General features: G+C 36.5%; 2 long non-coding RNA genes across 2 annotated transcripts in view; one reads left to right on the top strand and one right to left on the bottom strand.

The window, feature by feature from the left end:
* Positions 1–14692, bottom strand: part of LOC307147694 — a 40055-nt gene that overhangs the window by 4828 nt on the left and 20535 nt on the right. The window lies entirely within an intron of this gene.
* The window catches only part of LOC307147689, a 249122-nt gene continuing 248851 nt past the window's right edge, over positions 14422–14692 (top strand). Inside the window, exon 1 of the long non-coding RNA XR_013819348.1 lies at positions 14422–14455. This is a non-coding gene — a long non-coding RNA (uncharacterized lncRNA). The remainder of the gene's footprint in view (positions 14456–14692) is intronic.

Below are 14692 nucleotides of genomic sequence, written 5' to 3' on the forward strand. Positions count from 1 at the left end.
CGGCCCACTTCAACCACATCCCAAAGACAAATAAGAATTGTTCTTAAAAACTCCTTAAAAACTCTCTGTTCCCAGGAAAAAGGTGGGTGGTCTTATAATGACGACTTTGAATAAAAGCGCTAATGTAAAAAGATGTTTATAAGAACCTGCAAAAAATTATGAATGTGCTTTATGAGACCGACGTGGTGTTCTTATTATAAGATGTTGACATATGCTGCAGTGTGTGTGTGTTATGCATATGCAGTGTGTGTGAGTTATGCATATGCAGTGTGTGTGAGTTATGCATATGCAGTGTGTGTGAGTTATGCATATGCAGTGTGTGTGTGTTATGCATATGCAGTGTGTGTGAGTTATGCATATGCAGTGTGTGTGAGTTATGCATATGCAGTGTGTGTGAGTTATGCATATGCAGTGTGTGTGTGTTATGCATATGCTGCAGTGTGTGTGTGAGTTATGCATATGCAGTGTGTGTGAGTTATGCATATGCAGTGTGTGTGTGTTATGCATATGCTGCAGTGTGTGTGTGAGTTATGCATATGCAGTGTGTGTGAGTTATGCATGAAGGAGAGATGGATATATGACCGCAGATGAACAGACTATGACTACACTGTTAAACTATAGGAACAGATCTGTCCGGTTAAGATACTGACCTCAAGATGAAACCTTATTCTAACACAAAAATGCACAATATACAAAAAGAAATTAAATAAATAATGTTTATATAATAATAAAAACAATGATAATAATTTATATATATATATTATATTTTATATTTTAAAAAATATTTATAAATAATAAATACATATAGTAAAATATTTAGGAACAAATATAAAAAAAAAATCATGTAACATAAAAAAATTATTTAAAATAGATAATAAAATATATAGAAATGACTGTTTAAAATAAAAAGTAGATCATACATAAATATTAAAATAAATGTTTAAAATAAAAATAGATATAAAATATTAAACAAATTAAATATATATATATATGATTAAAGAATGTATATAAAATAATTTTAAATAATTTTTAAAATAACAATTGATCATAAAATATTTGAAAATTATTATTTAAAATAAAATTATATAATATAATATATATATATATATATATATATATATATATATATATATATATATATATATATATATATATGAGGGAATATTTTTTATCGATTTTTTATAATATATATATAAATTTGATAAAAAAAGATTCCCTCATATGACACGCAAGAACAAAAATGATGTGGCCATGAATTAACAATTTGTTCCCATGACTTACTAATACTTTAGCTCAATATACTAATCCCTTTCCTCACTGTAAGTCAATCATGTGCATTGCTCCCTTGTTTCACTTAAATCGAAGTGAGGGAATGAATTAGTTGAACATGTGTTTGTGTTGTGATGAGGATGAAGAGGCTCTCGTGAGAAGAGCAGCAGAAGATCACAGGCATGAAACTGAGGTCACGCTCACCGTCTGAGCGCTTACACACACACTCACGACACATCAGGAGCACCAGACCTCTGGCTTGCATTAGCTCACTCTGACCTTTGACCCTGAAGCACCTCTGACCCCGCTGGCGTTCAATGAGCCGTTCGCACGGGACGCTTCATGGGTTCAATAACCAGTAAAAGGTTACTTTAAAAAGTCATTTTGCACGACTAGCGTGACTCTGAACACTGAGCTTGGTGAAACTCTTTAACAGGGATTTAAAGGCACTGGAGACACTTAAGAATGACTTTCTGGCAATGTATTTAGCTTCATGTAATACGGCTGTGAAAAAGTTACATTTAAAGGCACTTTTACACTAAATTTAAAATGTATGTATTTTCATTTGTTTGTATTTATTCATATGATTTTATAAATGTATGATTTATTTATATTGCATATCAAATTTGTGTTTTAACAAACAAACTTAATTTGATGCATATTTGTCAGTAATACATACAAAAGAATAGGTAAAAATCATGAGAGTTTATTTAGTTAAAATTTTATTTTATTTAAATAATCAAATTTTCAAAATACAGATAGAATCTGCATAAATCTGAAAACATTTAAATGTATTCAGTTAAAAGGGTTGGTTAAATATGGACAGATGCGGAACAAGCAATTTCCAGTTAGTCAAAATGCATGAGACTGAAACTAATTGGATTTATTGATGATTAATATTTAAACCTGGTTATTGTGCATTTATAATACGTTGAGTTTATTAGTGCAATTACAGAAATCTGACATGTTTCAATTACATATGTCGAACAAATATGCATCACATCTAGTTTGTTACTTTGTTAAAAACAGATGGATTTTTATATGCAATTCAGATTAATTTATGCCTAAATACTCACACAGAACGTGTGTTGAACTCTTAATCTCTGTCTGCGTTCAGTCACGAGCAGTAAAGCGCCTCTCGAATCAGTCGTTCATTTGAATGACCCCTGTTACGAGCTCCACGTCATTAGGGTAATATAAAAATGAATGATGGCTTCCCAGATGCCCCTGTGCGGTGGGTTTCCATTTACACACACACACACACACACACACACACACACACACACACACACACACACACACACACACACGTCAGGATCTGCAGTCACGCAAGCGCTGCCCTGAGCGCAGACCTCGACACAACTGCAGGAAAACCAGACAGTAGAAGCAGTTTCACAACTTACAGGGGAATAAATCATTTCAAGGACGTCTGAGGAGTGTGTTTTACTGCTGAGACACAAACACAGCAGAACTCAACATGTGTTCAAGAGAAATTACACACATTTGACATACCAAATTTCACATTGAATTAAGCTAAACTTATATGATTTAGTGCTATTGCATGTGTTTTAGTTTTAAAGTTGAGTGTATAGAAAACTATCAGCTTTGCAAATACCAATTACATTCAAGCATCTTAGCAATGAGTTTCGCAACATTTTAATTAGAAATGTAGTTGACATTTTGCAAATGTTTGCTGTTGCAAATCAGTCATACACTGAAATACTATTCGGTTTAAATGAAAAATGTACATAACTTTTAGGTTCATTTCTTTAGCTCACATGTAAGATAATAAAGAAGTCTTTTTCCCACCTGTAGGCTGCATTTATTTGAAAAAAATACATTAAAAATGGTGAATTATTATTACAATTTAAAACATCTATGTGAATATAGTAAAGTCAGTGTAATTTATTCCTGTGATCAAAGCTGAATTTTCAGCATCATTACTCCAGTCTTCAGTGTCACATGATCCTTCACAAATCACTCTAATATGATGATTTGACTCAAGAAACATTTATGATTATTATAAATGTTGAAAACAGTTGTGCTGCTTCAGATTTTTGTAGAAACTGATACATTTTATCCTTCACGATTCTTTGATGAAAAAAAAACAGCATTTATTTGAAATACTGTAGAATCTTTTATAACAGTATGAATGTATTTACTGTCACTTTGCATACTTTGAAAAAAAGTCGCATTTACTTCCACACAAAACAGTCTGTAATATAAGGTGGGTCGGATCACATTTATAATATTTGATTGTTTTTAAATGACATAATTCATGCATATTTTAAGGATGAAAGCTTGAAAGACAAACAAACAGACTCATGCTGAGTTCAAAGTCTGTTCAAATTGAAATTTGAAGGCAAATTATGACTATCAAAGGCGGCCTTTTAAAAATTAGATACATTTTCTAGTGTTTGGGAGGAACTAAGTACAAGTAGCAACACTCATGCCTATAAACGCACTCTTCTAATGAGCATTTGAAGGAATCTGGAAGAGTCTGCCAGCACTGAGATGCTGCTTGGACGTCCTCCAGACCACAGACGCACATTTGAGGCTGAGCAGCGGAACAGGCCCATCAGGGGAACCCGCTCTATCGGTCCTGGCAACTATCATTTAATCACAGTCTTCTCTACTATTTACATTTGGGAGCAAATCACAGTTTCATGCACCATTCAGCTCTATGCCAAATCTGGGAAACCTAAAATCGGATGCACAGTTTGATGCTTTGTGATCAATCTACAAGTAACAAGAGTGAATTAGTTTGAAACCAAAGTGCATCTAATGTAAACGCATAGCATATCTCTGATGCTTTCATTCTCATCTGGAAGAAACAAACATTACAGTCATATAATCAGCTGCCTCAACTCCGGCTTCAACACTAGAAGTATCCATGACACTGTCAATCACCTCAGAAAAGAATTTAAATGCTCATTTTATAAAAACAATAAATTATGTTTACACACTGCAAGCACTTACAATTGACATACATGATGGAGGGTTTGAATTCTGAAATGTTAATGTGCTTATTTTAATGATTTTGAAAAAAAAAAAAAAAAAAATATTTGAGCTATGAAGTGTCTATTGGCCTATTGGTTACATTCGCATCCAAATGATAATTAATCTAGTTACATAACAAACCAAAAGGTCAAAGTGCATTTAAACAGTTTGAATTGTATTACATTTTAACATTTACTTGAAGCAACACTGGAGCCTTTGGCATAAAGCAAGAAACTACGCACACTTGCGGAGGAGCATTGTTTTGGTCCTTACATGAGTTGTGCTTCGGCTCCACTCGGTGTTCCGCGCGGATGAATCTGAAGCGTTTCACATCATCGCCTCATCCGCGCTAATGTCACTAATGACATTATAAACTGCCCCAATAACGACAGAAAGATATCCGAAAATACGAAAATATGAGCAGGTAAGTGGTTTAAGTTATATACTGCTGTTGTTTTGGCTTTGAATATGTTTGAAAATTGAATACCTTACTTAAGTTTGGCAAGGCTGACATAACTTTTGTTGATGAGATAATAACGGCGGGAACTGACCAACTGGTTTAGAGTTTGGCATTGTTACCAACATAAACGTTTCTTTGTGATTCTTGTCGATGCACAGCTATGCTATGCAATGTTGATTCGTGTTTTATTTCGTTCTTTTGCTTGCAAACTGTTTTCGGTTGAAGGTTCTTGTTGTGGTTTCGAACTGCTAACTTAGACACCTTATGTGACAGTTTCTTGTGGTTTAGCTCGTTCGTCTAGTGAATAATGTTCTATATTTGGTGTTATATCGTTATTAAACATACAGTAGGACTGCAGTGTTTGTGAAATGTGCTTAAGTGAGCACTAAAAAGAGCGCGAATTGCTTTGCAAAACTAGTTCTATTTTGGAGGTATGACATGCTGTCAAACATCACAGAAAAGATTAGATTTGCATTGTTCATTTTATAAAAAACAATCAATTATGTTTACAGTACTTACAATGGACATGCTGGAGGGATTCAATGCTGAAATGTGATGTTAATGTGCTTATTTGAATTATTTTGAACAAAAAAATTGTTATTTGAGCTATAAAGTGTGTCAGTTATATTGGCCCATTGGTCACAAATGATAATGAATCTACACAGATTCAAAAGTTAAAGTGCATTTTAACAGTTGGAATTGTATTGCATTTTAACATTTACTTGAAGCAACACTGGAGCCTTTGGCATAAAGCATGAAACTACGCACAACTTGCGGAGGAACATTGTTTTGGTCCTCATGTGAGTTGTGCTTCGGCTCTGCTCGGTGTTCCGCGCGGATGAATCTGAAGCGTTTCACATCATCGCCTCATCCGAGCTAATGTCACTAACGACATTAAAAACTGCCCCAATAACGACAGAAAGATATCCGAAAATTCGTCTTATGAGCAGGTAAGTGGTTTAAGTTATATACTGCTGTTGTTTTGGCTTGGAATATGTTTGGAAATTGAATACCTTACTTAAGTTTGGCGAGGCTGACATAACTTTTGTTGATAAGATAATAACGGCGGGAACTGTGACGTTCAAAAAGGCAAATGACCAACTGGTTAGGTTTAGAGTTTGGCATTGTTACCAACATAAACATTTCTTTGTGATTCTTGTTGATGCACAGCTAATGTGATGCTTTGCATTGTTGATTCGTGTTTTATTCCGTACTTTTGCTTGCAAACTGTTTTCAGTTGAAGGTTATTATGTTGTGGTTTCGAACTGCTAGACATCTTATGTGAGAGTTTCTTGTGGATTAGCTCGTTCGTCTAGTGAATAATGTTCTATATTTGGTGTTATATCGCTAGTAAAGGTACAGTAGGACTGCAATGTTTGTGAAATGTGCTTGACTGAGCAGTAAAAAGAGCGCGAATTGCTTTGCAAAACTAGTTCTATATTGGAAGTATGTGACATGCTGTGAAACATCACAGAAAAGATTTTCATTGATCATTTTATAAAAACAATCAATTATGTTTACAGTACAGCACTTACAATGGACATGCTGGAGGGTTTCAATGCTGAAATGTGAAGTTAATGTGCTTATTTTAATTATTTTGAACAAATTTTTTATTTAAGCTATAAAAAATGTCTATATTGGCCCATTGGTCACATTTGCATTCAAATGATTATGAATCTACACAGATTGAAAAGTTGCATTTTAGCAGTTGGAATTGTATTGCATTTTAACATTTACTTAAAGCAACACTGGAGCCTTTGGCATAAAGCAGGAAACCATGCACAACTTGCGGAGGAACATTGTTTTGGTCCTTACATGAGTTGTGCTTCGGCTCTGCTCGGTGTTCCGCGCGGATGAATCTGAAGCATTTCACATGATCACCTCATCAGCGCTAATGTCACTAACGACATTAAAACTGCCCCAATAACGACAGAAAGATATCCGAAAATACGTCGTATGAGCAGGTAAGTGGTTTAAGTTATATACTGCTGTTGTTTTGGCTTGGAATATGTTTGAAAATTGAATACCTTACTTAAGTTTGGCAAGGCTGACATAACTTTTGTTGATATGAGATAATAACGGCGGGAACTGACCAACTGGTTTAGAGTTTGGCATTGTTACCAACATAAACATTTCTTTGTGATTCTTGTCGATGTTACAACTAATGTGATGCTATACAATGTTGATTCGTGTTTTATTTCGTACTTTTGCTTGCAAACTGTTTTCGGTCGAAGGTTCTTTTTGTGGTTTCGAACTGCTAGACATCTTATGTGACGGTTTCTTGTGGATTAGCTCATTTGTCCAGTGAATAATGTTCCACATTTGGTGTTATATCGTTAGTAAACGTACAGTAGGACTGCAATGTTTGTGAAATGTGCTTGACTGAGCAGTAAAAAGAGCGTGAATTGCTTTGCAAAACTAGTTTTATATTGGAAGTATGTGACATGCTGTCAAACATCACAAAAAAGATTTTCATTGCTCATTTTATAAAAACAATCAATTATGTTTACAGTACAGCACTTACAATGGACATGCTGGAGGGTTTCAATGCTGAAATGTGAAGTTAATGTGCTTATTTTAATTATTTTGAACAATTTTTTTTATTTGAGCTATGAAGTGTCTATATTGGCCCATTGGTCACATTTGCATCCAAATGATAATGAATCTACACACATTCAAAAGTTAAAGTGCATTTTAACAGTTGGAATTGTATTGCATTTTAACATTTACTTGAAGCAACACTATGGCACCTTTGGCCCTCTAGTGGTTGAAGCATAAAACTACACGTAATTTGCGAAGGAACATTGGGTCTCATTCACTAATAATTGCGTGGATGATTTTTGATTTTTGTACACACAGGAGAACTTGTCACGAAAAATCTCTGCCTAATTCACAACACTTTCGTACGCCCATGAATTTGTTCTTAACGTTGTTCTGAGGTTAGTGAATTTGGAGTAGGCTATTCTAAATGAGTGGCCACGTGCACAAGGTTAGTCATTTGCATAAAACACGCCCAAACCATCTCCATATAAGGGCTTTCCACACAGCGTACTCTTTACCTGTATATCATGGAAAATATTTAAGATTAAATTAAATTGTATTATTTAATACTCTATTATATAATTTTATATACAGTTTATTTAATACAATGAGAGCAACATACACTCACCTAAAGGATTATTAGGAACACCTGTTCAATTTCTCATTAATGCAATTATCTAATCAACCAAACACATGGCAGTTGCTTCAATGCATTTAGGGGTGTGGTCCTGGTCAAGACAATCTCCTGAACTCCAAACTGAATATCAGAATGGGAAAGAAAGGTGATTTAAGCAATTTTGAGCGTGGCATGGTTGTTGGTGCCAGATGGGCCGGTCTGAGTATTTCACAATCTGCTCAGTTACTGGGATTTTCACGCACAACCATTTCTAGGGTTTACAAAGAATGGTGTGAAAAGGGAAAAACATCCAGTATGCGGCAGTTCTGTGGGCGAAAATGCCTTGTTGATGCTAGAGGTCAGAGGAGAATGGGCCGACTGATTCAAGCTGATAGAAGAGCAACTTTGACTGAAATAACCACTCGTTACAACCGAGGTATGCAGCAAAGCATTTGTGAAGCCACAACACGCACAACCTTGAGGCGGATGGGCTACAACAGCAGAAGACCCCACCGGGTACCACTCATCTCCACTACAAATAGGAAAAAGAGGCTACAATTTGCACGAGCTCACCAAAATTGGACAGTTGAAGACTGGAAAAATGTTGCCTGGTCTGATGAGTCTCGATTTCTGTTGAGACATTCAGATGGTAGAGTCAGAATTTGGCGTAAACTGAATGAGAACATGGATCCATCATGCCTTGTTACCACTGTGCAGGCTGGTGGTGGTGGTGTAATGGTGTGGGGGATGTTTTCTTGGCACACTTTAGGCCCCTTAGTGCCAATTGGGCATCGTTTAAATGCCACGGCCTACCTGAGCATTGTTTCTGACCATGTCCATCCCTTTATGACCACCATGTACCCATCCTCTGATGGCTACTTCCAGCAGGATAATGCACCATGTCATAAAGCTCGAATCATTTCAAATTGGTTTCTTGAACATGACAATGATTTCACTGTACTAAAATGGCCCCCACAGTCACCAGATCTCAACCCAATAGAGCATCTTTGGGATGTGGTGGAACGGGAGCTTCGTGCCCTGGATGTGCATCCCACAAATCTCCATCAACTGCAAGATGCTATCCTATCAATATGGGCCAACATTTCTAAAGAATGCTTTCAGCACCTTGTTGAATCAATGCCACGTAGAATTAAGGCAGTTCTGAAGGCGAAAGGGGGTCAAACATAGTATTAGTATGGTGTTCCTAATAATCCTTTAGGTGAGTGTACTTTGTAACATACTAATTAGGCTATAGTCATGTTCGGATGAAATATAACTTCTTAACACGATTATAGTGATTACTTGTGGTTTTAGTTGTTACTATATTTTTTCGTAAATTTATACATTTTATAACTAAATTTTTGGTGAATCGTAGTTTGTTCTTAAAATAGTTTGTATGCACATTTCACGCACAAACTTTTGCGTATGCATGCTTAGTGAATGAGACCCTATGTTTTGGTCCTTACGTGAGTTGTGTTTCGGCTCCGCTGTTCTGCGCGGATGAATCTGAAGCGTTACAGATGATTGCCTCATCAGAGCGAATGTCACTAACGACATCAAAAACTGCCCCATAACGACAGAAAGATATCCGAAGATACGTCGTATGAGCAGGTAAGTGGCTTAAGTTATTTACTGCTGTTGTTTTGGCTTCTAAAACAATTGTTTTGAATTGAATATGATGTTACAGAAGTTTGCCAACACTGACAGACATAGCGTTTGTTGATCTCAGATAATAACGGTGGGAACTATAACTTGGCAAGGCTATTCATATGTAGGCAAATGACCAGCTGGTTTAGAGTTTGGGATTGTAACCAACATAAACATTGCTCTGTGGTTCTAGTTAATGCACAGTTAATGTGATGCTATGCAATGTTGATTTGTGTTTTATTCCTTACTTTTGCTTGCAAACCTTATGGTTGAAGGTTCTTTTGTTTTGGTTTCGAGCTGCTAGACATCTTACGTGATACAGTTTCTTGTGGATTGTGGATTAGCATGTTCGGTCTAATCGTCTAATGGTGAATATTGTTCTATATTTGGTGTTATATCGCTAGTAAACGTGCAGTAGGACTGCAGTGTTTGTGAAATGTGCTTGACTGAGCAGTAAAATGTGCGAATTGCTTTGCAAAACTAGTTCTATGTTGAAAGTAGTATCTGTGACATGCTGTCAAACATCACAGAAAAGATTTTCATTGGTCATTTTATAAACACAATCAATTATGTTTACAGTAAAGCACTTACAATGGACATGCTGGAGGGTTTCAATGCTGAAATGTGAAGTTAATGTGCTTATATTAATTATTTTGAACAAAAAATAATGTTATTTGAGCTATAAAGTGTCTATTTTGGCCCATTGGTCACATTTGCATCCAAATGATAATAAATCTACACAGATTCAAAAGTTAAAGTGCATTTAAACAGTTGGAATTGTATTTTAAAACATTTACTTGAAGCAACACTATGGCACCTTTGGCCCTCTAGTGGTTGAAGCATAAAACTACACGTAATTTACGGAGGAACATTGGGTCTCATTCACTAATAATTGTGTGGATTATTTAGTATTTGTACGCACAGGAGAACTTCTCACGAAAAATCTCTTGCTTAATTCACAACACGTTCGTACACCCATGAATTTGTTCTTAACGTCGTTCTGATGTTAGTAAATTTTGAAGTTATGCATTTGCATAAAACGCGCCCAAACCATCTCCATATAAGGGCTTTCCACACTTAGCGTACTCTTTAACTGTATATGATGGAATGTTTTTAAGATTAAATTAAATTGTATTATTTATTAATTGTATTATACAATTTTATACAGGGCTCGACATTAAGCCTTTTCATGTGCTTGTCCTTCGGACAAGTAAATCTGTCATTCACTTGTCCGAGTAAAAAAGTTGCTTGTGCGGAATTATTTTGTGTGTGTGTGTGTGTGTTTGTTGTAAATATAATTTATTCTGAAGCAATATTCTCATCAGTATTCAATCAACTTTGATATATTTAAATCTGCATATTGTAATATCTGCACCTTTAAAGGGCATCCCCTCCCCCAATCTTATTAAATGAATGCTTCGTCTTTCATTTTAAATTCCTAAATTTGATCAATAAATTAAATTATTTAAAATAAGACGACACTATAGGACTGTTACCCTAGGTAGGGCTGATCAAATTAAATAATTTACACTGAAAAATTTAAATTTCATTAAATATTGTAATGAAATTGTTTTAAATATACAAATAAGAAACATTGGAAAGGACAATACTTTTAAACATAACACTAAACCGCCAGTAGGTGGCAGCAGGCGACCGCCTTAATGAGTGAGTCATTGATTCATTCATTCAAATGATTCGTTCAAACGACTGATTCATTCAAGAATGAGACAGATGTTTATGTTTATGGAGGTGGAGAGCTCCTGCCTCAAGTGGAGGAGTTCAAGTATCTTGGGGTCTTGTTCACGAGTGAGGGAAGGATGGAACGGGAGATTGACAGGCGGATCGGTGCAGCTTCTGCAGTAATGCGGTCCCTGTACCGGTCTGTCGTGGTGAAGAAGGAGCTGAGCCGCAAGGCGAAGCTCTCGATTTACCGGTCAATCTACGTTCCTACTCTCACCTATGGTCATGAGCTGTGGGTCATGACCGAGAGGACAAGATCCCGGATACAAGCGGCCGAAATGAGCTTTCTCCGTAGGGTGGCTGGGCGATCCCTTAGAGATGGGGTGAGAAGCTCGGTCACTTGGGAGGAGCTCAGAGTAGAGCCGCTGCTCCTCCACATCGAGAGGGGTCAGTTGAGGTGGCTCGGGCATCTTTTCCGGATGCCTCCTGGACGCCTTCCCGGGAAGGTGTTCCGGGCATGTCCCACCGGGAGGAGACCCCGGGGAAGACCTAGGACACGCTGGAGAGACTATGTCTCCCGGCTGGCCTGGGAACGCCTCGGTGTCCCCCCGGAAGAGCTGGAGGAAGTGTCTAGGGAGAGGGAAGTCTGGGCATCCCTGCTTAGACTGCTGCCCCCGCGACCCGGTCCCGGATAAGCGGTAGAAGATGGATGGATGGATGGTTTATGAATGGATCAGTGAATCTTTGACTCAACGATTCGTTCAAGATGCTGAATCATTCAGTAATGAAAACACGTTTGAGTGTTGCTTTGAGAGGCGTTATGGTTCTCCTGCAATCTTTGTTTGGAACTATTTTCGCTGCTGAAACAAACAGCCAATATTGCATCTAAAATGTTAGTGACTTAATTTGAACTGTTTATTGAACTGTTGAAGGAAATCACTGTCACATTTTCGATAGTGATGGTATTCAGGAAAATCAGAATCATTCTCTCGTAGAGGTGGGCGATATATCGTTTAGACGATAATATCCAAATTGTTGTCTGGACGATATGCAAAATTGGGATATCGAATATTTCATAATTTGTACAATCCGACCCCCCAAACATGAAAAGAGCTGAAAGAAGTTAAAGAGAAAACAAATAACGCACACTATAACCTTCTAAACAATTATATGTAGCGATTTTTAATACTGTAGGGCAGTATTCCCGGAAGCAACCTCCGAGTGGCTCAGCCCATGGTCCCGTGTCGTCAAAAACGCACATTCATACGTAAATTCGAAATAGTGCGCGCAGAAGCACATGCGCAAAACCGTTTTGTAAAATGATATATGAATTATTTTTATTTTATCATATGCCATTTTACAAACCTAGCCTACATTTTGCGCATGTGCTCCTGCACGCACTTTTTCAGTCACAACACAGCAATCAGAGGAGGACGCGCTGAAAACTGTAATGCTGTTCTCTTCCTTCATAACTCGTACTGAGAAGGTTTGAGTTGCAGAGGAATTTGTGACTGTTTCACCTGTTCAACCACATCAAAGTTTCGTAATTAGTAAGTCCGTGCTTTTTCTCTTTTTTTTTTTCTTATGTGCTGAAGGGCCGCTGTGCCTTGGTGAAACGGTGTTTGTACGTGAAGAGCTCTTTTCAAAACGCCATAAACCTAAAAAGCTGCCTCAAAGAACCAGAAAAAGTAATGATTATGAATATGTAAAATATTGCAATAAGACATTTTAATTGTTTATTAATTTCTGTGTCGGCTGCAAAGATGAAGTTGACGATATAGGCTATTGACTCGCGATCTTCTCAGTAGGCTAGTGAACGCACCGGAGAAATGCACATTTATTAGGCTACATAGTTTTATTTTGTTTTGGATGGTTTTGTTTAGAACCAGCTTTCTGTAAATATATTTCACATTTTTTAGGCCTGTGAGGCGAGTAGGCTACGGTTCGGTTCATGATGAAATAATCTCCAGTTCAAGCACCTTAGGCTATGTTGTGATTGCTAGACTATTTACTTTTTATGTATTAAATCCAGGAAATTGGTTAATGAAAAATGTATTAAAATTAAGATACAATTAATACAAAACGAAATTCGTTTTAAAGAAAGGCTTTGTGCTTTCTGTTTTGAGGTCTCTGTGAAAGTTTGAAAGTCTGCCGCTTTCAGAGCACTCGCGTCCGGAGAACTGTCACGTAATATTTTTTTTTCCTCATAAATGCAAACACCAAAAATTAAAAGACAAAATGCTTTTTTAAAAAGACAAACCATCAATTTTTTTGGGGAAAAATGGATGGATTTATTGCGTTTTGGGGAAAAAATGGATGGATTTATAGCGTTTTGAAAAGAAAATGTTTTACTTTGAATTTATCATCAACAATATTGTTGTTTGATTTAATAATCACTGTTGCAAGAGGTGCCTAGTTCGTTTTTTTTTTTTTTTTGTAAGTGGAAAAGTAGGGGCTACCTCAGATTCTGTTTAGTTAGCTCCTTTGTTTTTTCTATAGCCTACAATAATAGGTCAAATGCAGCAAGTCAAAAGACCAACTGGACCTTCTTTGCCAGTTTGCACACATTTCTTTGAAGGATGGCAAAAATATCGTCTGAATATCGATATCGAGATATTGAAAACAAATATCGAGATATTCATTTTTGTCAATATCTCCCACCCCTATTCTCTCGTTTTAGTGATTCCCTAGTTATTTTTTTTTTTGCTATTGACGTTCTAATCAGGCTACTTGTCCGGTCGGGCAAGTAAAATTCTCTTTTACATGTAACTTCAAAAATCAACTTGTCCCGGACAAGCGGACAAGCGTTAATGTCAAGCCCTGTGTGGATGAATTAATACATTGAATGCAACATACTTCAATATAATCGTCATGTTCAGATGAAATATAACTTCTTAACACGATTATACTGTATGGCCATACAGAGTAAGTGCTTTTTGCATGTACACATGTATTTTCATTTGATCCTATATTTTTTTTAGTAAATTTTAGAATAAATTTTATCACGAAATTTTTGGGGGAACTTTTTTTTTTTTCTTCCTTAAAATCATTCATACGCAAATTTGTGCATACGCGTGCTTAGTGAATGAGATCCAATGTTTTTGGTCCTTACGTGAGTTGTTTCTGCTCCGCTGTTCTGCGCGGATGAATCTGAAGCGTTACAGATGATCGAATGTCTCTCTGACATCAAAACTGCCCCAATAACACACAGAAAGACATCCGAAAATACGTCTTATGAGCAGGTAAGTGGCTTAAGTTATATACTGCTGTTGTTTTGGCTTGCTGTTGTTTTGGCTTGTTTTTACAGAAGTTTGGCAACACTGTTAGACATAACGATTGTTGTTCATATCAGATAATAACGGTGGGAACTATAACTTGGCAAGGCTATTCATATATAGGCAAATGACCAAAGCAGTAACTGGTTTAGAGTTTTGCATTGTTACCAACATAATCATTGCTCTGAACCTTGTCGATTAACA

The sequence above is a fragment of the Squalius cephalus genome (genome assembly GCF_949319135.1).
Source record: "Squalius cephalus genome assembly, chromosome: 20".
In the NCBI taxonomy this organism is placed as follows: Eukaryota; Metazoa; Chordata; class Actinopteri; order Cypriniformes; family Leuciscidae; genus Squalius; species Squalius cephalus.